The 24,186-nt window shown below is 54.4% G+C and overlaps 1 protein-coding gene and 1 non-coding gene across 2 annotated transcripts in view; one reads left to right on the forward strand and one right to left on the reverse strand.

Annotated features, from left to right (window-relative positions):
- LOC129459809 (zinc finger protein 850-like) overlaps positions 1 to 24,186 on the forward strand; it is a 283,509-nt gene that overhangs the window by 99,782 nt on the left and 159,541 nt on the right.
- Positions 783 to 889, reverse strand: LOC129461410 (U6 spliceosomal RNA). Its single transcript, XR_008650544.1, has one exon. It is a non-coding gene; the product is annotated as a U6 spliceosomal RNA (small nuclear RNA).

Raw genomic sequence — 24,186 nt, forward strand, 5'->3', positions numbered from 1 at the left:
ACTACCATATTCTTTGCTTTATAATATAGTCAAAATAAAGTCAGGTCACTAAGCCAGGAATGTTAGGAGGAAAAAGAGTATTGTTGATCCCTGTTTAGGGATCTGAACTAAAACCATCTTTATCTCACCTAATTTATGTCTATATGACTTTCTAAACAACAGATTAGTTTTAGTCAATTTAGGGAAGTAGGTTTCCAATACAATAAGAGGGAAAATAAGAGTAAACAGTTTTTTTTGATCCAATACATGTGGTAATGACTGTACTCTTTATTAATCTACTTGAGTCAGACACATAAATTGTGACTTTAATGGCAAATTTGGAACATGAGCTGCCAAAATCAGATGCTTTTGATAGCATTCTGGAAAAGGAAGAAACTACAGAAGCTTCAGGCTCAACCCCTTTTTGGTGATTAAAGCCATTACATCAGAGGGACAATAGGAATGTAGGAGGTCATGCCTAGCAGAGTCTGGACTAGAATTTGAGACTAAGTCTTTTGTTTTTTAAGTAAATTTTAAGTTTATTTTAAAATTTAAAGTATTTTTTTCATTTTTTTAAATTTTACTTTCAGTTCTGGGATACATGTACAGAATATGCAGGTTTGTTACCTAGGTATTCATGTGCCATGGTGGTTTGCTGCACCTATCAACCCATCATTTGGGTTTTAAGCCCTGTACACATTAGGAATTTGTACTAATGCTCTCCCTCCCCTTGCCTCCCATCCCCTGACAGGCCCCAGTGCGTGATGTTCCCCTCCCTGTTTCCACGTGTTCTCATTGTTCAAAAACATATGGAACACTTCACAAATTTGCTTGTCATCCTTGGGCAAAGGCCATGCTAATCTTCACTGTATTGTTCCAATTTTAGTATATGTGCTGCCAAAGCGAGCACCAGACTAGGTCTTTTTAAGTTGTATCAAACTTCTCACATGTACCACCCCACTGTAGATTTGGATTATATCCAAAATATACTGCCATGTTCTCTACCTAATAAAACATTGCTAAGCAAGGATTACCTGAGATATTTCTTGACTAAAAGGATTTAAAAATCCATAGAAGTATTCTTCAAAGAATATGAGAAGTAGCCTTTCTTGTCCTAAAAACTGTGTGGGTACAATGCTAAAAATTGCTATATTGAAATTTTAAGAAACTTATAGTAACAAAAGTTATCATTTTTTTTTTTTTTTTGAGTTGGAATCTCGTCGCTGTCACCCAGGTTGGAGTGCAGTGGCGCGATCTCGGCTCACTGCAGGCTCCGCCCCCCGGGGGTTCACGCCATTCTCCTGCCTCAGCCTCCCGAGTAGCTGGGACTACAGGCACCCGCCACCACGCCCGGCTAATTTTTTGTATTTTTAGTAGAGACGGGGTTTCACCGTGTTAGCCAGGATGGTCTCGATCTCCTGACCTCGTGATCCACCCGCCTCGGCCTCCCAAAGTGTTGGGATTACAGGCGTGAGCCACCGCGCCCGGCCCCAAAGTTATCACTTTTAAGTGTAAATAATTTTCGGCAGGTTCTTGCTAACCAGGTACCATGATTAGTGCAGGTGAGAAAACCATGTGTGCCTATGCACATATCTTCAGCAAGGAATTGGTGAATTGTCATCATTTTCTTTTGAAACTTACAGAAATACAAGAATATACCTGCATACCATATTTTTAAAACCATACTGCAATCATTTCCTACTTCTAAGTAGCATGTGATGTGAAACAGCTGAAATGTTTCAAAACACATGTACATGAAATGCTTACATTTTCTATCGAGTTTGATAAATAGCCTGAGACCTTGGGAAAGTCAGAATGTTTTCCAATGTGTCTGATATGTCGAGTGCTGTCATATTCATGTGGTTGCGTGGTCAAATTTGAGTGTGAGAAATGGCTTGGTTTTCTCATACAGAATGGTAGAGTCAAAACATTGTGTAATTGATTAAGACATGGTATATACTAAATGTATACATACACACATATACATCTATATGCACACAGAACTATACATATACACACAAATATAAATCTACACACACATAAAAATATATATAACCTACTATGTATAAACAAGGATACTAAATTCTATGAGAGCTACAAAGACAGATAAGACAGTGTCCTGGAGAAGACGGCATGTAAATGTTTAAATAACATTGGTTAGAAAATGTTCAGGCCTATGACAATAGGCCAGGAGACTTTAGATGATTTTAACGAAGTTCTAGAAAGGCTAAGGAGACAAGAAGATCAATGTTATCAAACAACAAACAAACTCTCCAAACAAAACAAAACAAAACAAAATCCACTGCGTCTCCTTCACAACTTGTTTCCTGGGACTGGGTAAGGACAACCTCTAGGACCATGAACACAAACAGGGCTGCCTGGAATCAATTCCTGCTCTACCCTTACTAACTATGAGACCAGGGAAAACTACTTACCTTCACTGTGCCGGTTTCTTCATTTGTAGAATGGAGTTGATCATCGTGGATACTTAATGGTATTGTCATGAGTATGAAGTGGGTAAATATATGTAAAATGCTCCAAAGCATGGAAGTGACGCACAGCTTGGAAAGTCGGCCTAGGCCTAAACACAGGGATGGGATCACTTGGTGTCAGGAGAGGGAAACGAAGTGCTTTCTCTTGCTATTCCCAAGCTCAGTACATTTTCCGGCTTTAAAGTCTATAAAAAATAAAGTAAGAAATACTACATTGGTTCAACCTCAAGCTTACAACTTCAAAGTTAAAAAGTCCGAGAAAGTTTGAGTCCAATGAATCTCATAATAGTTATGTCGGGCCGGGCGCAGTGGCTCACGCCTGTAATCCCAGCACTTTGGGAGGCCGAGGCGGGCGGATCACAAGGTCAGGAGATCGAGACCATCCTGGCTAGCACGGTGAAACCCCGTCTCTACTAAAAATACAAAAAATTAGCCGGGCGAGGTGGCAGGCGCCTGTAGTCCCAGCTACAAGGGAGGCTGAGGCAGGAGAATGGCGTGAACCCCGGGGGGCGGAGCCTGCAGTGAGCCGAGATCGCGCCACTGCACTCCAGCCTGGGCGAAAGAGCGAGACTCCGTCTCAAAAAAAAAAAAAAAAAAAAAAAAAAAAAAAAAAAAAAAAAAAAAGTTATGTCACAGAGGCTCCCTGTGTGCTTTATTGGAGTTAATAATAACAACTTAATTATTTTCCAAATCAAATTATGAGGAACCCATGAGTTAACATTTTTTTTTTTTTTTTTTTTTTGGAGACGGGAGTCTCGCTCTGTCGCCCAGGCTGGAGTGCAGTGGCGCGATCTCGGCTCACTGCAAGCTCCGCCTCCTGGGTTCACGCCATTCTTCTGCCTCAGCCTCCCAAGTAGCTGGGACTACAGGCAGCCGCCACTATGCCCGGCTAATTTTTTGTATTTTTTTAGTAGAGACAGGGTTTCACCGTGTTAGCCAGGATGGTCTCGATCTCCTGACCTCGTGATTCGCCCGCCTCGGCTTCCCAAAGTGCTGGGATTGCAGGCGTGAGCCACCGCGCCCGGCGAGTTAACATTGTTTTGTAGACTTTTTCACTTCCTGACGTTTGGGTCAGGAAAAAGAAAACACCTGCATTTATGTTGCGTTCCTCCCGCCCCCATCCCCAGCCCTTCTCTGAGGACAGCAATGCTCCGTCTCAGATTAGTTGTGATCTCTGAGTGTACGAACTGCTTCCTGGGCTGGTGGGCACTTTCAGAAGCAGCCTTTAGGTTATTACAGCAAAACACAATGAGATTTTTTTTTTAAACTGATGTACTTTATAAGTAGCTGTCATAAGCATTATAAAAATTCTATTCTTTTAAGATGTAGACATCTCAGAGCGCTTTCTTTTCAAGATTTTTCTACAGAGTACTTTGAAAAAACATAACAAAAACAACCACAAAACCCTTTCAGTGATTTCCAGATAAGTACTTCCATTAATGTTTGTGTTTGGGTCTTTGAGGCTGTGTCACTAAACTGGAAATTATTTTCTCCTTCAAAGATGCTAGAGTTGTTTGTTGTTTATTTTTCAGTTTTATTCCTCTCTCCTTAACATGTCAGACTGAAACAATAGATGTTTTATGCCTTTATGATATTGAAAAGGCATCAATAGTTTCTTCCCCTAGTGGACCTATCTTGTTTTCATTGATTAATATTTCCCTCAGGGAGTCCAATAGGGGTAGGAGAGGACTGTAGAGGGACTGGCCAGGCCTAAGCAACAGTGCAGGTAAGCTTGCCTGAAAGATCAAGTTGAGCCTCACACTATTCTAGAATGGGGCACTCAGTAATTTAGAACTGCAGGGATTAGGGGAAGAGCCTTTGCATTGTTAAAAGACTGAGTCACCTGAAAAGACAGAAATTGACTTTTGTAGTAAACAAGTTACATTTCTATGCACCCAGGTCGACTGCAAACTGTTAACACCTTTGATTTATTTTTTTGTTTGAAGTCTCTCGATTGCGAGGGAGGCTGAAAGTAAAGGGAAATTACTGTTTCCAGGAAAGGGAAATTATTTTTCTCAACCAGTCACTGATGTGGATTGGTGGAAAAATGCCCACCTACCTCACCTTTTGAATGATAACTCTGAGGTGAGTGTTCTATACCAATTCCTGGTGCTCCAATTGCCTATGGTGGAAACTGGCATGATCATGCCCTCTTAATTGGCTTCCTTCCCTTCCTTGCCTCTTTTCTCTACCCTACTAGGGTTTTCCTGTAGCACCTCCCAAGTAAACTATTGGCACTTAAATATTGTCTCAGAGTTGGCTTCTGGAGGAACCCAGACTAAAGCAACTCAATCCACCAAAATACTTGGAGAAGAAGAAAGCATTTTATGTCAGAAGTTAGAAAATGGCAAGGTTCCCAGGTTTTCTTCTTTCTCTCCAAGAAGACCACCGATGGGTACAGATGGAAAAAAATCGATAGCATCAAAGTTCAATTTTTCCCTAGGTGCTACTGAAGAATAATTGACAAACAAAAATTGTATACATTTATGGTATACAGTGTGATGGTTTGATATACATATGCATCATGAAATAATCATCACAATCAAGCTAATTCATATATCTATTACCTCATATAATTGCCCCCCCTTTTTATTATACTTTAAGTTCTGGGGTACACATGCAGAACGTGCAGTTTTGTTACATAGGTATACACGTGCCATGGTGGTTTGCTGCACCCATCAACCCCATCAACCCGTCACCTACATTAGGTATTTCTCCTAATGGTATCCCACCCCCAGCCCCCCACCCCCTAACAGGCCCTGGTGTGTGATGTTCCCCTCCCTGTGTTCATGTGTTTTCACTGTTAAACTCCCATTTACGAGTAAGAACATGTGGTGTTTGGTTTTCTGTTCTTGTGATAGTTTGCTGAGAATGATAGCTTCCAGCTTCATCCATGTCCCTGCAAAGGACATTAACTTATCCTTTTTATGGCTGCATAGTATTCCATGGTGTATATGTGCCATATTTTCTTTATCCAGTCTATTATTGATGGACATTTGGGTTGGTTCCAAGTCTTTGCTATTGTGAATAGTGCCGCAATAAACATATGTGTGCATGTGTCTTTATAGTTGAATGATTTATAATCTTTTGGGTATATACCCAGTAATGGGATTGCTGGATCAAATGGTATTTCTAGTTCTAGATCCTTGAGGAATCACTACACTGTCTTCCACAGTGGTTGAACTAATTTACACTCCCACCAACAGTGTAAAAGTGTTCCTATTTCTCCACATCCTCTCCAGCATCTGTTGTTTTCTTTTTGATGATCGCCATTCTAACTTTGCCTTCCTTTTTGTGTTGATAATACTTAAGATCTACTTTCTTAGCAAATTTCAAGTGTGTGCTACTATTAACCATGCTGTACATTAGGTCTCTAGAACTTATTCATCTTATAACTGAAAATGTATGCCCTTAGGCTAACATCTTCTCATTTCCCACACCCCTAGTCTCTAATGACCATCATTCTAATATCTGTTTTTACCACACGTAAGTGACTTCATGCAGTATGTGTCTTTCTGCATCTGGCTATTTCACTTAGCACAATATACTTCAGGTTCATCCATGTTGTCTCAGCCGGCAGGATCTCCTTCTTTTTAAGGTGGAATAATATTCTATTGTCTACATACATACCATCCTGTTCATCTGTCACCAGACACTTAGGTTGATTCCACATCTTGGTTATTGTGTATAATGCTACAATGAGCACGGGAGTGCAGACATTTCTTCAACACACTGATTTCATTTCCTCTGGGTATATACCCAATAGTGGAATTGCTGGATCCTATGGTATTTCTATTTTTAGTTTTCTGAGAAAACTACTGTTTTCTTCATGCTGTTTTCTGTAATGGCTATACCAATTTACATTGCCACTGACAATGTGGAAGGGCTCCCTTTTCTCCATATCCTTCCCAACACTTATCTTTTGACTTTTTGGTAATAGCCAACCTAACATGTGTGAGGTAATATCTCACTGTGGTTTTGACTTTCATTTTTCTGATGATTAGTGATATTGATCATCGTTTCATATACCTGTTTGCCATTTGTATGTCTTCTTTGGGAATATGTCCACTCAGGTCCTTTGCCCATTTTTGAATTGGGCTGTTCTATTGCCATAGAGTTGTATTCCTAAGATAGTTTAGATATTAACTACTTATCAGATAGAGGATGTGCACATAAATATTGCATTCCATATGTCTTTTCATTTTGTTGATTGTTTTCTTTGCTGTGTAGAAACTTTTTGGTTTGATGCAGTTCCATTTGTTTAATTTTGCTTTTGTTGCCTGTGATTTTGGTATGATAACCAAACAAGTCATTGCCAAGACCAATGTCATGGAGTTTTTCCCATGTTTTCTTCAAACATGGGAGTTTTATGGTTTCAGGTCTTACACTTGTCTTTAATCCATTTTGAATTAGTTTTTGTGTATGGCATAATATAAAGATCCAATATCATTTCTTTGCGTATGGATATCCAGTTGTCCCACCATTTATTGAAAAGACTATCCTTTCCTTATTGGGCATTTTTGGTGCCTTTGCCAAAAACTTGTTACCATAGGTGGGATTATTTCTGGGCTCTCTATTTTGTTCTATTGGTCTATATGTCTATGTTTATGCTAGTGCCACACTGTTTGATTACTATAGCTTTGAATTATAATTTGAAATCAGGAATTGTGATGTCTCCAGCTTTGTTCTTCCTTTTCAATATTGTTTTAGCTATTCAGGGTCTTTGTGGTTCCATATGAATTTTAGGATTTTTTTACATTTCTGTGAAAAATGCAATTAGAACTTTGATAGGGATTGTATTGACTCTGTAGATCACTTTGGGTAGTATTTAACAATATTAATTCTTCCAGTCCATGAACTCAGTATATCTTTTCTTTTTTTGCACCTCAGAATTTCTTTTACTCTTTAACATAAACCATTTATTGGTTTTATTTTTGTTTGCTTGTTTAGATTCAGGGGGTACATGTGCAGGTTTGTTACATGAATATATTGCATAATGTTGAGGTTTGGGCTTGGTATCCCGTCACTCAAATAGTGAATGTAGTACTCAGCAGGTAGTTTTTCAACCCTTGATCCTACTCACTTAAGCCTTTTGGAGTCTCTATTGTCTATTGTTCTCATGCTTATGTGCATGTGTACTCAGTTTAGCTCCCACTTATAAGTGAGAATGTGGGATATTTGGTTTTCTGTTTCTGCATTAACTCACATAGGATAATGGCTCCCAACTGCATCCACGTTGCTGTAAAGGTCACGATTTTGTCATAAACACAGTGTATCTTTCCATTTGTCTTCTTAAATTTTTTAAAATTAATATCTTATAGTTTTCACTGTACAGTTCTTTTACTTACTTGGTTAAATATATTCAAAAGTATTTTATTCTTTTTGATGCGATTGTAAAAGGGATTCATTCTGATTCTCTCCCTTTGGTACAAAAGGGGTGATTTCTCTTTAGAGTCATTCAGCTTTTCCCTTCCGTGCCTAGCTGGCTGAGATATACTTCAGGCTACCTGCCCTGCCATCATCTAGGAAACTCATTTTGCTGCCTCTGTCCCTGCTAGTGTGTCTATTACCTTGAATGACAGCTGGACACCAGCAGTACTTTCAGGGATTTGTGTGGCTGGGAGCACAGGTCGCTGCATACTTCTGCCCCAGGAAGACTGTGTGTGTGTGTGTGTGTGTGTGTGTGTGTCTTTGTGCGCCTACTTATGTCTCTCTCTGATTTCTCTCTCTCTCTTCTCACTCTTTCCGTCGCTCTCTGTTACTCTTTCCGTCTGTGCGTGCGTGTTTGGTGGGACACAGGTGCCCTTAACGCCGGAGGGTGGCTTCTCGCACGTCAGCCTTTCTCATGGTCAGCCTCACCCCGTGTCTCTGCCTGGGTCGTGTGGCTGTTGGCAGTCGTTTTCCCCGCGGTTCCAATATGGGTTTGTGAAGGCCTGGGCAATGTGTGCATCTGCGTCGGAGCCGCAGGGGTGTTCATCCCCTCCCCATCCTGCGCAGCCTCTTTGCTAGGATCAAGACGACCACACCCCAGCCAAGGACAAAGGCCTCAGAGGGGATCATTGTCCACCCACAGGAGGGTGCCCACAGAACTGCAGGAAGAGGGTTGTAGCTCCTCTCCCCCTTTGCCCTCTTTGAGACATCTAGCCACAGCTCGACACAGGGACGGAGAAGGAATTCGGCTGCGGGATGGGGCAGGCATCTCTGTGGCTCAAAGGCTGGCCTTCTTGGCCAAGTCACCCATTGGGCGATCCTCCCCTGATGGCCGTGGTGGTGGCAGCATTGCTGCCAATCCTGCCTGGGCTCCGGCGTCTGGTCTGTCCTCCCTCTTGCTCTGCCTGCCCTGTTTCTGAGAAGCCTAGGGGCTACTTATTCTGGCTCAATGTCTTCAACCCAGAAGACTTCCCACTCCATCTGGGAGAAACTTTCTGGGGGTCGGTGTCATGATCGCTTCCCTCTCCAAAGCATTTTCAGCGTGATGGGGCAGATGTGGTGATCCTGGAGCTTGGGCTTCCATAACTGTCTGGGACAGGGAAGCGTCCTGCGTCTCCGTGTCCCAAGCGATGCCTGCGTGGTCGGTCCAGGAAGGGCGTGAGGCAACCCGACCTTTGTGACATTTGCCTTCTAGGAAAGGCGGTGTGGCATCCCACCTGCACTTCCTCTCTGATTCTGGAGGGCCATCCGGTTCCTCTGCTCCTGGGGAAAGAGCCTTCCAGCACTGAATCTTCTGGCTGCCACGGATGTCAGGGAGACAAAGGGACTGGGTTGTGCTGGGTGCAGGGGAGGTGGCGTCAGGGTCACCTACCTGGTGGCGGGCTGGGGGTGGGGCGTAGTTTGTGGAAACCCTCCGCCCCTCTGGCAGGCATCCCTGAATGTGGCATGGATTCGGGCGGAGGCACTCTCTCGCAGGTTTTCAGGTGCACTTGGCTTTTCCTCAGCTTTGTGGCGGAGGTCTCCAGTGGCCCCCGGGCGCACGGCTGGACATCACTGTCCGCCTCACCATCGCCCGCTTCGGCCTCTAAGACACCCGCTCACTCCATCTGCTCTGGGGTGACGTCGGTGCCACGTGTGGTCACATTGGCTCCGTCTCGGACTCGCCTCTGTCTGTCTTTGCACGTGTCTCCGGAAGCAGTGTCGGTATGCCAGAGCCCCCGGGACGTGGACATGAAGGCAGGCCACTGCTCCACCCAGGCAGGAGGGAGGCAGTGGGCTCATGGGTCAGTGCATTTTCCGCCGGCAGCACGCCTTGCGGCCCTGGGGATCTTTCTGTGCCCCAGCGAGACCCTTCCCGCCTCACTGCATTGTAAACCCATTCCCGATCACCGGCTGGGATCCATCATCAGATCCGAAGAGGACTCCGCACCGCCCAGCCGGCACCCCGAAGCTCCTCCTCCACAGGGAACCGAAGCGGAAGACCGATCAAGGAGGTCCTGACTACAGGACTCCTACGGGTCCGACCCTGGGTCTCCTGCAGTCCCCTCTGGCAGTCGTCCCCCCTTCCCGCCGCCTCGGGCTGTGCCGCCACCGCCGCCCCAGTCCCCGTAGCCTGCCGCGTCGCCGCCATTTTTTAAAGGGTCCGCAGACTGACTCTCCGGAGCAAGCGGCGAGTCGGCCTCTCCAGTGCGCATGCGCGAGGCCCGAGCCTCCGCTTGGGTCACAGTGACCGCCGCCATTGCCCGGGGATGGGTCCCTGAGAATGGGCCAAGTAGGAGCCCTGTGCGATCGTGCGTCGGAGTCGAGGCTGAGACCACTCCTGGCCAGGGCGTTCACAGGAGTTTGTCTGGACGCCGGGATTCACGAAGGGTCGAGCAGCAAGAAGAAGCCTCAGGAGGAAGAAACCTCAGGCGATCGCCGGGAAGGCAGCGCGGGATCCCAGCCTCAGGCGTGCAAGGACGGTGTGCCCGTGAGTCTCCCCGAAAGTGGTGCCCTTGTGAAGTCCAGGACAGGTCTGCCTGTGTGCCCGTGGGCTGCCGTCTCACCGGTGGGTCGTAGTCGCGGAGGGCACAACCCGGCAGCTTCAGGGGCTGCCTGTGGGTGGGTGTTAACCTGCTGCATGTATGTCTGTGTGTGTTTGGGGTGTGTGCGTCTGTGTGTGTGTGTGTGTGTGTGTGTCTTTGTGTGCCCACTTATGTCTCTGATTTCTCTCTCTTCTCGCTCTTTCCGTCGCTCTCTGTTACTATCTCTTTCCGTCTGTGCGTGCGTGTTTGCTGGAACACAGGTGCCCTCAACGCCGGAGGGTGGCTTCTCGCACGTCAGCCTTTCTTGTGGTCACCCTCACCCCGTGTCTCTGCCTGGGTCCTGTGGCCCGTTGGCAGTCGTTTTCCCCGCGGTTCCAATATGGGTTTGTGAAGGCCCGGGCAATGTGTGCATCTGCGTCGGAGACATAGGGGTGGTCATCCCCTCCCCATCCTGCGCAGCCTCTTTGCTAGGATCAAGACGGCCACACCCCAGCCAAGGAGCAAGGCCTCAGAGGGGGTCATTGTCCACCCACAGGAGGGTGCCCACAGAACTGCAGGAAGAGGGTTCTCGCTCCTTTCCCCCTTTGCCCTCTTTGAGACATCTAGCCACAGCTCGACACAGGGACGGAGAAGGAATTCGGCTGCGGGATGGGGCAGGCATCTCTGTGGCTCAAAGGCTGGCCTTCCTGGCCAAGTCACCCGTTGGGGACTCCTCCCCTGAGGGCCGTGGTGGTGGAAGCATTGCCGCCAATCCTGCCTGGGCTCTGGCCGCTGGTCTGTCCTCCCTCTTGCTCTGCCTGCCCTGTTTCTGAGAAGCCTAGGGGCTTCTTATTCTGGCTCAATGTCTTCAACCCAGAAGACTTCCCACTCCATCCGGGAGAAACTTTCTGGGGGTCGGTGTCATGATCGCTTCCCTCTCCAAAGCATTTTCAGCGTGATGGGGCAGGTGTGGTGATCCTGGAGCTTGGGCTTCCATAACTGTCTGAGACAGGGAAGCTTCCTGCGTCTCCGTGTCCCAAGCGATGGCTGCGTGGTCGGTCCAGGAAGGGCGCGAGGCAACCCGACCTTTGTGACATTTACCTTCTAGGAAAGGCGGTGTGGCATCCCACCTGCACTCCCTCTCTGATTCTGGTGGGCCATCCTGTTACTCTGCTCCTGGGGAAAGAGCCTTCCAGCACTGAATCTTCTGGCTGCCACGGATGTCAGGGAGACAAAGGGACTGGGTTGTGCTGGGTGCAGGGGAGGTGGCGTCAGGGTCACCTACCCGGTGGCGGCCTGGGGATGGGGTGTTGTTTGTGGAAACCTTCGGCCCCTCTGGCAGGCATCCCTGAATGTGGCTTGGATTCGGGCGGGGCCATCTCGCAGGTTTTCAGGTGCGCTTGGCTTTTCCTCAGCTTTGTGGCGGAGGTCTCCCGTGGCCCCCGGGCGCATGGCTGGACATCACTGTCCGCCTCGCCATCGCCCGCTTCGGCCTCTAAGACACCCGCTCACTCCATCTGTTCTGGGGGGACGTCGGAACCACGTGTGGTCACACTGGTTCCGCCTCCGACTCGCCTCTGTCTGTCTTTGCAGGTGTCTCGGGAAGCAGTGTCGGGGTGCCAGAGCCCCCGGGATGTGGACATGAAGGCAGGCCACTGCTCCACCCAGGAAGGAGGGAGGCAGTGGGCTCATGTGTCAGTGCATTTTCCGCCGGCAACACGCCTTGCAGCCCTGGGGATCTTTCTGTGCCCCAGCGAGACCCTTCCAGCCGCACTGCATTATAAACTCACTCCCGATCACCCGCTGGGATCCATCATCAGATCCGAAGAAGACTCCCCACAGCCCGGCCGCCACCCCGAATCTCCTCCTCCACAGGGAACCGAAGCGGAAGACCGATCAAGGAGGTCCTGACGACAGGACTCCTACGGGTCCGACCCTGGGTCTCCCGCAGCCCCCTCTGGCAGTCGTCCCCCCTTCCCGCCGCCTCGGGCTGTGCCGCCTAAGACGCCCCAGTCCCCGCAGCCTGCCGCGTCGCCGCCATTTTTTAAAGGGTACGCAGCCTGACTCTCCGGAGGAACCAGCGAGTCGGCCTCTCCAGTGCGCATGCGCCAGTCCCGACACTCCGCTTGGGTCCCAGTGACCGCCGCCATTGCCCGGGGAAGGGTCCCTGAGACTGGGCGAAGAAGGAGGCCTGTGCGATCGTGCGTCGGAGTCGGGGCTGAGACAAGTCCTGGCCAGGGCATGCACAGGAGTTTGTCCGGAGGCCGGGACTCGGGGAGGGTCGAGCAGCAGGAAGAAGCCTCAGGAGGAAGAAACCACAGACGATCGCCGGGAAGGCAGCGCGGGATCCCAGCCTCAGGGGTGCACTGACGCTGTGCCCGTGAGTCTCCCCAAATTGGTGTCCTTGTGAAGTCCAAGACAAGTCTGCCTGTGTGCCCCTGGGCTGCTCTCTCACCGGAGGGTCGTAGTCGCGGAGGGCAGAACCCGGCAGTTTCAGGGGCTGCCTGGGGGTGGGCGTTAATCTGCTGCATGTATGTCTGTGTGCGTTAGGGGTGTGTGCGTCCGTGTGCGTCTGCATGTGTGTGTGTGAGTGTGTCTGTGTGTGTGTGTCTTTGTGTGCCCACTTATATCTCTCTCTGATTTCTCTCTCTCTCTCCTCGCTCTTTCCGTCGCTCTCTGTTACTATCTCTGTCCCTCTGTGCGTGCGTGTTTGCTGGGACACAGGTGCCCTCTGCGCCGGAGGGCGGTTTCCGGCACGTCAGCCTTTCTTGTGGTCAGCCTGTCCCCGGGTCTCTGCGTGGGTCCTGTGGCCCGTTGGCAGTCGTTATCGCCGCGGTTCCAGTTTGGGTTTGTGAAGGCCTGGGCAACGTGGGCATCTGCGTCGGAGCCACAGGGGTGTTCATCCCCTCCCCATCCTGCGCAGCCTCTTTGCTAGGTTCAGGACGAGCACACCCCAGCCAAGGACAGAGACCTCAGAGGGGCTCATTGTCCACCCACAGGAGGGTGCCCACAGAACTTCAGGAAGAGGGTTCTCGCTCCTCTCGCCCTTTGCCCTCTCTGAGACATCTATCCACAGCTCGACACTGTGACGGAGAAGGAATTCGGCTGCAGGATGGGGCAGGCATCTCTGTGGCTCAAAGGCGGGCCTTCCTGGCCAAGTCACCCGTTGGGCGCTCGTCCCCTGATGGCCGTGGTGGTCGCAGCATTGCCGCCAATCCTGCCTGGCCTCTGGCCTCTGGTCTGTCCTCCCTCTTGCTCTGCCTGCCCTGTTTCTGAGAAGCCTAGGGGCTTCTTATTCTGGCTCACTGTATTCAACCCAGAAGACTTCCCAGTCCATCCGGGAGAAACGTCCTTTGGGTCGGTGTCACGATTGCTTCCCTCTCCAAACCATTTTCAGCATGATGGGGCAGGTATGGTGATCCTGCAGCTCTAGGCTTCCATAACTGTCTGAGACAGGGAAGCTTTCTGGCTCTCCGTGTCCCCAGCGATGGCTGCGTATTCGGTCCAGGAAGAGCCCGATGCAACTCGACCATTCCTGACGTTTGCCTCCCAGGGAAAGCGGTGTCGCATCCCACCTGCACTTCCTCTGATTCTGGAGGGCCATCCGGTTCCTCTGCTCCGAGGGAAACAGCCTTGTAGCACTGAGTGTTCCGGCTGCCACACATGTCATGGAGCCAAAGGGACTGAGTTTTGCTGGGTGCAGGGGAGGTGGCGTCAGGGGTATCTACCCGGTGGCGGGGAGGGGGTGGGGGTGGGGTGTAGTTTGTGGAAAGCCCTCGGCCCCTCTGGCAGGCATCCCTCAATGTGGCTTTCATTGGGGCGGCGGCCCAGTCTGGCAGGTTTTCAGGTGCGCCGGGCTTTGCCTCAGCTTTGTGGCGGAGGTCTCCCATGGCCTCCGGGCGCAAGGCTGGACATCACTGTCCGTCTCGCCATCGCCCCCGACGGCCTCAAAGACACCCGCTCACTCCAGTCTCTCTTGGGGGACGTCGGTGCCACCTGTGGTCACACTTGCTCCATCTCGGACTCGCCTCTGTCTGTCTTTGCACGTGTCGCGGGAAGCCGTGTCGGGATGCCGGAGCACTCGGGCGATGGACGTGAAGGCAGGCCACTGCTCCACCCAGGAAGCAGGGAGGCAGTGGGCTCATGGGTGAGTGCATTTTCCGGCGGCAGCACGCCTTGCTGCCCTGAGGATCTGTCTGTGCCCCAGCGAGACCCTTCCCGCCTCACTGCACTGTAACCCCATTCCCGATCACCCCGTGAGATCCGTCATCCGATCTGAAGAGGACTCCGCACCGCCCAGCCGGCACCCCGAAGCTCCTCCTCCACCGGGATCCGAAGCGGAAGACCGATCCAGGAGGTCCTGACCACAAGACTCCTATGGGTCCGACCCTGGGTCTCCCGCAGACCCCTCTGGCAGTCCTCCTCCCCACCGCCGCCTCGGGCTGTGCCGCCAAAGCCGCCCCAGTCCCCGCAGCCTGCCGCGTCGCCGCCATTTTTGAAAGGGTCCGCCGCCTGGCCAGTGCGCATGCGCGAGTCCGGAGCCGCCGCTTGGGTCCCAGTGACCGCTGCCGTTGCCCGGGGGTGGGTCCCTGAGACCGGGCGAAGTAGGAGCCCTGGGCGATCGTGCGTCGGAGGCGGGGCTGAGACCAGTCCTGGCCAGGGCGTTCACAGGAGGGTGTCCGGAGGCCGGGTTTCGCGGAGGGTCGAGCAGCAGGAAGAAGCCTCAGGAGGAAGAAACCTCAGACGATCGCCGGGAAGGCAGCGCTTGATGCCCGCCTCCGGCGGGTACGGACGGTGTGCCCGTGAGTCTCCCCAAAATGGTGCCGTTGTGAAGTCCAGGACAGGACTGCCTGTGTGCCCGTGGGCTGCTCTCTCACCGGTGGGTCGTAGTCGCGGAAGGCAGAACCTGGCAGCTTCAGGGGCTGCCTGGGGGTGGGCGTTAATCTGCTGCATGTATGTCTGTGTGCGTTAGGGGTGTGTGCGTCCATGTGCGTCTGCATGTGTGTGTGTGTGAGTGTGTCTGTGGGTGTGTGTCTTTGTGTGCCCACATATATCTCTCTCTGATTTCTCTCTCTCTCTCTTCTCGCTCTTTCCGTCGCTCTCTGTTACTATCTCTGTCCGTCTGTGCGTGCGTGTTTGCTGGGACACAGGTGCCCTCTGCGCCGGAGGGCGGTTTCCGGCACGTCAGCCTTTCTTGTGGTCAGCCTCTCCCCGGGTCTCTGCGTGGGTCCTGTGTCCCGTTGGCAGCCGTTATCGCCGCGGTTCCAGTTTGGGTTTGTGAAGGCCTGGGCAACGTGGGCATCTGCGTCGGAGCCACAGGAGTGTTCATCCCCTCCCCATCCTGCGCAGCCTCTTTGCTAGGTTCAGGACGAGCACACCCCAGCCAAGGACAGAGACCTCAGAGGGGCTCATTGTCCACCCACAGGAGGGTGCCCACAGAACTTCAGGAAGAGGGTTCTCGCTCCTCTCGCCCTTTGCCCTCTTTGAGACATCTATCCACAGCTCGACACTGGGACGGAGAAGGATTTCGGCTGCGGGATGGGGCAGGCATCTCTGTGGCTCAAAGGCTGGCCTTCCTGACCAAGTCACCCGTTGGGCGCTCCTCCCCTGATGGCCGTGGTGGTGGCAGCATTGCCGCCAATCCTGCCTGGCCTCTGGCCTCTGGCCTCTGGTCTGTCCTCCCTCTTGCTCTGCCGGCCCTGTTTCTGAGAAGCCTAGGGGCTTCTTATTCTGGCTCAATGTCTTCAACCCAGAAGACTTCCCAGTCCATCCGGGAGAAACGTCCTTTGGGTCGGTGTCACGACTGCTTCCCTCTCCAAACCATTTTCAGCATGATGGGGCAGGTGTGGTGATCCTGGAGCTCTAGGCTTCCATAACTGTCTGAGACAGGGAAGCTTTCTGGCTCTCCGTGTCCCCAGCGATGGCTGCGTGGTCTGTCCAGGAAGAGCCCGAGGCAACTCGACCGTTCCTGACGTTTGCCTTCTAGGGAAAGCGGTGTCGCATCCCACCTGCACTTCCTCTCTGATTCTGGAGGGCCATCCGGTTCCTCTGCTCCTGGGGAAAGAGCCTTGTAGCACTGAGTGTTCCGGCTGCCACACTTGTCAGGGAGCCAAAGGGAAGGGGTTTTGCTGGGTGCAGCGGAGGTGGGGTCAGGGGTATCTACCCGTTGGGGTGGGCGTGGGGGTGGGGTGTAGTTTGTGGAAAGCCCTCGGCCCCTCTGGCAGGCATCCCTCAATGTGGCTTGGATTGGGGCGCCGGCCGTGTCTGGCAGGTTTTCAGGTGCGCCTGCCTTTTCCTCAGCTTTGTGGCGGAGGTCTCCCGTGGCGCCCCGGCGCAAGGCTGGACATCACGGTCCGTCTCGCCTTCGCCCCGTACGGCCTGAAAGACACCCGCTCACTTCATGTGCTCTTGGGGGACGTCGGTGCCACCTGTGGTCACACTGGCTCCATCTCGGACTCGCCTCTGTCCATCTTTGCACTTGTCGCGGGAAGAAGTGTCGGGGTGACGGAGCCCCCGGGCCATGGTCGTGAAGGCAGGCCACTGCTCCACCCAGGAAAGAGGGAGGCAGTGGGCTCATGGGTCAGTGCATTTTCCGCCGGCAGCACGCCTTGCTGCCCTGAGGATCTGTCTGTGCCCCAGCGAGACACTTTCCGCCTCACTGCACTGTAACCCCATTCCCGATCACCCCGTGGGATCCGTCATCCGATCCGAAGAGGACTGCGCACAGCCCAGCTGGTACCCCGAAGCTCCTCCTCCACCGGGAGCCGAAGCGGAAGACCGATCAAGGAGGTCCTGACGACAGGACTCCTACGGGTCCGAACCTGGGTCTCCCTCAGACCCCTCTGGCAATCCTCCTCCCCCCAGCCACCTCGGGCTGTGCAGCCACCGCCGCCCCAGTCCACGCAGCCTGCCGCGTCGCCGCCATTTTTTAAAGGCTCCGCAGCCTGACTCTCCGGAGCTAGGGGCGAGTCCGCCTCTCCGGTGCGCATGCACGAGGCCCGAGCCTCCAGTTGGGTCACAGTGGCCGCCGCCGTTGCCCGGGGCTGGGTCCCTGAGACTGTGCCAAGTAGGAGCCCCGTGCGCTCGTGCGTCGGAGCCAGGGCGTTCACAGGAGGTGTCTGGAGGCCGGGATTCGCGGAGGGTAGAGCAGCAGGAAAAAGCCTCAGGAGGAAGAATCCTCCGACGATCACCGGGAAGGCAGCGCGGGATCCCAGCCTCAGGCGTGCACCGACGGTGTGCCCGTGAGTCTCCCCAAATGTGGTGCCCTTGTAATGTCCAGGAGAGGTCTGCCTGTGTGCCCGTGGGCTGCTCTTTCACCGGTGGGTCGTAGTCGCGGAGGGCACAACCCGGCAGCTTCAGGGGCTGCCTGTGGGTGGGTGTTAACCTGCTGCGTGTATGTCTGTGTGTGTTTGGGGTGTGTGCGTCTGTGTGCGAGTGCGAGTGCGTGTGTGTTTGTGTTTGTGTGTGTGTGTGTGTGCCAAGTTATGTCTCTCTCTGAATTCTCTCTCTCTTCTCGCTCTTTCCGTCGTTCTCTGTTACTATCTCTGTCCGTCTGTGGGTGCGTGTTGGCTGGGACACAGGTGCCCTTTGCGCCGGAGGATGGTTTCTCGCACGTCTTCCTTTCCTGTGGTCAGCCTCTCCCCGGGTCTCTGCCTGGTTCCTGTGGCCCGTTGGTATTCATCTTCCCCGCGTTTCCAATTTGGGTTTGTGAAGGCCTGGACAACGTGGGCATCTGCGTCGGAGCCACAGGGGTGTTCATCCCCTCCGCGCCCTGCACCGACTCTTTGCTAGGATCAGGACGACCCCACCCCAGCCAAGGACAGAGGCCTCCGAGAGGCTCATTGTCCACCCACAGGAGGGTGCCCACTGAACTTCAGGAACAGTGTTCTCGCTCCTCTCTCCCTTTGCCCTCTTTGAGACATCTAGCCACAGGACGACACAGGGACGGAGAAGGAAGTCGGCTGCGGGATGGGGCAGGCATCTCTGTGGCTGAAAGGCTGGACTTCCTGGCCAAGTCACCAGTTGGGCACTCCTCCCCTGATGGCCGTGGTCGTGGCAGCATTCCCGCCAAACCTGCCTGTGCTCTGGCCTCTGGTCTGTCCTCCCTCTTCCTCTGCCTGCCCTTCTTCTGAAAAGCCTAGGGGCTTCTTAGTCTGGCTCAATGTCTTCAACCCAGAAGAGTTCCCAGTCCATCCGGGAGAAACTTCCCGGGGGTCGGTGTCATGATTGCTTCCGTCTCCAAACCATTTTCAGCATGATGGGGCAGGTGTGGTGATCCTGGAGCTCTGGGCTTCCATACCTCTCTGGGACAGGGGAGCTTTCTGGGTCTCCGTGTCCCAAGCGATGGCTGCGTGGTCGGTCCAGGAAGAGCGGGAGGCAACCCAAGCGTTCGTGACATTTGCCTTTTTGGGAAAGCGGGGTTGCATCCCACCTGCGCTTCCTCTCTGATTCTGGAGGGCCATCCGGTTCCTCTCCTCCTGGGGAAAGAGCCTTCTAGCACTGAATGTTCTGGCTGCCACACATGACAGGGAGCCAAAGGGAATGGCTTTTGGTGGGTGCAGGGGAGGTGGCGTCGTGGGTACCTACCGGGTGGCGCGGTGGGGTGAGGTGTGGTTTGTGGAAACCCCTCCGCCCCTCTGGAAGACATCCCTGAATTTGGCTTGGATTCGGGCTCAGGCCCTGTCTGGTAGGTTTTCAGGTGCGCTTGGCGTTTCCTCAGCTTTGTGACGGAGGTCTCCCGTGGCCCCCAGGCGCACGGCTGGACATCACTGTCCGTCTCGCCATCGCCCCCGACGGCCTCAAAGACACCCGCTCACTCCATCCGCTCTTGGGGGACGTCGGTGCCACGTGTGTTCACACTGGCTCCATCTCGGACTCGCCTCTGTCTGTCTTTGCACATGTCGCGGGAAGCCGTGTCGGGATGCCGGAGTCCCCGGGCGATGGACGTGATGGCAGGCCACTGCTCCACCCAGGAAGCAGGGAGGCAGTGGGCTCATGGGTGAGTGCATTTTCCGGCGGCAGCACGCCTTGCTGCCCTGAGGATCTGTCTGTGCCCCAGCGAGACCCTTCCCGCCTCACTTCACTGTAACCCCATTCCCGATCACCCCGTGGGATCCGTCATCCAATCCGAAGAGGGCTCCGCACCGCCCAGCCGGCACTCCGAAGCTCCTCCTCCACCGGGATCAGAAGCGGAAGACAGATCAAGGAGGTCCTGACCACAGGACTCCTATGGGTCCGACCCTGGGTCTCCCGCAGGCCCCTCTGGCAGTCCTCCTCCCCACCGCCGCCTCGGGCTGTGCCGCCAAAGCCGCCCCAGTCCCCGCAGCCTGGCGCGTCGCTGCCATTTTTGAAAGGGTCCGCAGCCTGACCACTGCGCATGCGCGAGTCCGGAGCCGACGCTTGGGTCCCAGTGACCGCTGCCGTTGCCCGGGGGTGGGTCCGTGAGACTGGGCGAAGTAGGAGCCCTGGGCGATCGTGCGTCGGAGGCGGGGCTGAGACCAGTCCTGGCCAGGGCGTTCACAGGAGGGTGTCCGGAGGCCGGGTTTCGCGGAGGGTCGAGCAGCAGGAAGAAGCCTCAGGAGGAAGAAACCTCAGTCGATCGCCGGGAAGGCAGCGCTTGATCCCCGCCTCCGGAGGGCACGGACGGTGTGCCCGTAAGTCTCCCCAAAATGGTGCCCTTGTGAAGTCCAGGACAGGTCTGCCTTTGTGCCCGTGGGCTGCTCTCTCACCGGTGAGTCGTAGTCGCGGAAGGCAGAACCTGGCAGCTTCAGGGGCTGCCTGGGGGTGGGCGTTAATCTGCTGCATGTATGTCTGTGTGCGTTAGGGGTGTGTGCGTCCATGTGCGTCTGCATGTGTGTGTGTGTGAGTGTGTCTGTGGGTGTGTGTCTTTGTGTGCCCACATATATCTCTCTCTGATTTCTCTCTCTCTCTCTTCTCGCTCTTTCCGTCGCTCTCTGTTACTATCTCTGTCCGTCTGTGCGTGCGTGTTTGCTGGGACACAGGTGCCCTCTGCGCCGGAGGGCGGTTTAAGGCACGTCAACCTTTCTTGTGGTTAGCCTCTCCCCGTGTCTCCGCGTGGGTCCTGTGTCCCTTTGGCAGCCGTTATCGCCGCGGTTCCAGTTTGGGTTTGTGAAGGCCTGGGCAACGTGGGCATCTGCATCGGAGCCACCGGGGTGTTCGTCCCCTCCCCATCCTGCGCAGCCTCTTTGCTAGGTTCAGGACGACCACACCCCAGCCAAGGACAGAGGCCTCAGACGGGCTCATTGTCCACCCACAGGAGGGTGCCCACAGAACTTCAGGAAGAGGGTTCTCGCTCCTCTCGCCCTTTGCCCTCTTTGAGACATCTATCCACAGCTCGACACTGGGACGGAGAAGGATTTCGGCTGCGGGATGGGGCAGGCATCTCTGTGGCTCAAAGGCTGGCCTTCCTGGCCAAGTCACCCGTTGGGCGCTCCTCCCCTGATGGCCGTGGTGGTGGCAGCATTGCCGCCAATCCTGCCTGGCCTCTGGCCTCTGATCTGTCCTCCCTCTTGCTCTGCCGGCCCTGTTTCTGAGAAGCCTAGGGGCTTCTTATTCTGGCTTAATGTCTTCAACCCAGAAGACTTCCCCGTCCATCCGGGAGAAACGTCCTTTGGGTCGGTGTCACGATTGCGTCCCTCTCCAAACCATTTTCAGCATGATGGGGCAGGTGTGGTGATCCTGGAGCTCTAGGCTTCCATAACTGTCTGAGACAGGGAAGCTTTCTGGCTCTCCGTGTCCCAGGCGATGGCTGCGTGGTCGGTCCAGGAAGAGCCCGAGGCAACTCGACCGTTCCTGACGTTTGCCTTCTAGGGAAAGCGGTGTCGCATCCCACCTGCACTTCCTCTCTGATTCTGGAGGGCCATCCGGTTCCTCTGCTCCTGGGGAAAGAGCCTTGTAGCACTGAGTGTTCCGGCTGCCACACATGTCAGGGAGCCAAAGGGACTGGGTTTTGCTGGGTGCAGGGGAGGTGGCGTCAGGGGTATCTACCCGGTGGCGGGGTGGGCGTGGGGGTGGGGTGTAGTTTGTGGAAAGCCCTCGGCCCCTCTGGCAGGCATCCCTCAATGTGGCTTGGATTGGGGCGCCGGCCGTGTCTGGCAGGTTTTCAGGTGCGCCTGGCTCTTCCTCAGCTTTGTGGCGGAGGTCTCCCGTGGCCCCCGGGCGCAAGGCTGGACATCACTCTCCGTCTCGCCTTCGCCCCGTACGGCCTGAAAGACACCCGCTCACTCCATGTGCTCTTGGGGGACGTCGGTGCCACCTGTGGTCACACTGGCTCCATCTCAGACTCGCCTCTGTCCGTCTTTGCACTTGTCGCGGAAAGCAGTGTCGGGGTGCCGGAGCCCCCAGGCCATGGTCGTGAAGGCAGGCCACTGCTCCACCCAGGAAAGAGGGAGGCAGTGGGCTCATGGGTCAGTGCATTTTCCGCCGGCAGCACGCCTTGCCGCGCCGGGGATCTTTCTGTGCCCCAGCGCGACCCTTCCCGCCTCACTGCGTTGTAACCCCATTCCCGATCACCCGGTGGCATCCGTCATCGGATCCGAAGAGGACTGCGCACAGCCCAGCCGGCACCCCGAAGCTCCTCCTCCACCGGGAGCCAAAGCGGAAGACCGATCAAGGAGGTCCTGAGGACAGGACTCCTACGGGTCCGACCCTGGGTCTCCCTCAGACCCCTCTGGCAGTCCTCCTCCCCCCAGCCACCTCGGGCTGTGCAGCCACCGCCGCCCCAGTCCCCGCAGCCTGCCGCGTCGCCGCCATTTTTTAAGGGGTCCGCAGCCTGACTCTCCGGAGCTAGGGGCGAGTCGGCCTCTCCAGTGCGCATGCGCGAGGCCCGAGCCGCCGCTTGTGTCACAGTGACCGCCGCCGTTGCCCGGGGATGAGTCCCTGAGACTGGGCCGAGTAGGAGCCCCGTGCGGTCGTGCGTCGCTGTCGGGGCTGAGACCAGACCTGGCCAGGGCGTTCACTGGAGGTGTCTGGAGGCCGGGATTCGCGGAGGGTCGAGCAGCAGGAAGAAGACTCAGGAGGAAGAATCCTCAGACGATCGCCGGGAAGGCAGCGCGGGATCCCAGCCTCAGGCGTGCACGGACGGTGTGCCCGTGAGTCTCCCCAAATGTGGTGCCCTTGTGATGTCCAGGACAGGTCTGCCTGTGTGCCCGTGGGCTGCTCTTTCACCGGTGGGTCGTAGTCGCGGAGGGCACAACCCGGCAGCTTCAGGGGCTGCCTGTGGGTGGGTGCTAACCTGCTGCGTGTATGTCTGTGTGCGTTTGGGGTGTGTGCGTCTGTGTGCGAGTGCGAGTGCGTGTGTGTGTGTGTGTGTGTGTGTGTGTGCCAAGTTATGTCTCTCTCCGATTTCTCTCTGTCTTCTCGCTCTTTCCGTCGTTCACTGTTACTATCTCTGTCCGTCTGTGCGTGAGTGCTTGCTGGGACACAGGTGCCCTTTGCGCCGGAGGATGGTTTCTCGCACGTCATCCTTTCTTGTGGTCAGCCTCCCGCCGGGTCTCTGCCTGGTTCCTGTGGCCCGTTGGTATTCGTCTTCCCCGAGGTTCCAACTTGTGTTTGTGAAGGCCTGGGCAACGTGGGCATCTGCGTCGGAGCCACAGGGGTGTTCATCCCCTCCCCATCCTGCACCGACTCTTTGCTAGGATCAGGACGACCCCACCCCAGCCAAGGACAGAGGCCTCCGAGAGACTCATTGTCCACCCACAGGAGGGTGCCCACAGAACTTCAGGAACAGTGTTCTCGCTCCTCTCTCCCTTTGCCCTCTTTGAGACATCTAGCCACAGGACGACACAGGGACGGAGAAGGAAGTCGGCTGCGGGATGGGGCAGGCATCTCTGTGGCTCAAAGGCTGGCCTTCCTGGCCAAGTCACCCGTTGGGCACTCCTCCCCAGATGGCCTTGGTGGTGGCAGCATTCCCGCCAATCCTGCCTGGGCTCTGGCCTCTGGTCTGTCCTCCCTCTTCCTCTGCCTGCCCTGTTTCTGAAAAGCCTAGGGGCTTCTTAGTCTGGCTCAATGTCTTCAACCCAGAAGAGTTCCCAGTCCATCCGGGAGAAACTTCCCGGGGGTCGGTGTCATGATTGCTTCCGTCTGCAAACATTTTCAGCATGATGGGGCAGGTGTGGTGATCCTGGAGCTCTGGGCTTCCATAACTCTCTGGGACAGGGGAGCTTTCTGGGTCTCCGTGTCCCAAGCGATGACTGCGTGGTCGGTCCAGGAAGAGCGGGAGGCAACCCCAGCGTTCGTGACATTTGCCTTCTAGGGAAAGCGGGGTCGCATCCCACCTGCCCTTCCTCTCTGATTCTGGAGGGCCATCCAGTTCCTCTGCTCCTGGGGAAAGAGCCTTCTAGCACTGAATGTTCTGGCTGCCGCACATGTCAGGGAGCCAAAGGGACTGGGTTTTGGTGGGTGCAGGGGAGGTGGCGTCGGGGGTACCTACCGGGTAGCCGGGAGGGGTGGGGTGTGGTTTGTGGAAACCCCTCCGCCCCTCTGGCAGACATCCCTGAATTTGGCTTGGATTCGGGCTCAGGCCCTTTCTGGCAGGTTTTCAGGTGCGCTTGGGTTTTCCTCAGCTTTGTGGCGGAGGTCTCCCGTGGCCCCCAGGCACACGGCTGGACATCACTGTCCGTCTCGCCATCGCCCCCTACGGCCTCAAAGACACCCGCTCACTCCATCCGCTCTTGGGGGACGTCGGTGCCACGTGTGGTCACACTGGCTCCATCTCGGACTCGCCTCTGTCTGTCTTTGCACGTGTCGCGGGAAGCCGTGTC

This window comes from Symphalangus syndactylus, chromosome 13, assembly GCF_028878055.3.
Source record: "Symphalangus syndactylus isolate Jambi chromosome 13, NHGRI_mSymSyn1-v2.1_pri, whole genome shotgun sequence".
NCBI classification, from domain to species: Eukaryota; Metazoa; Chordata; class Mammalia; order Primates; family Hylobatidae; genus Symphalangus; species Symphalangus syndactylus.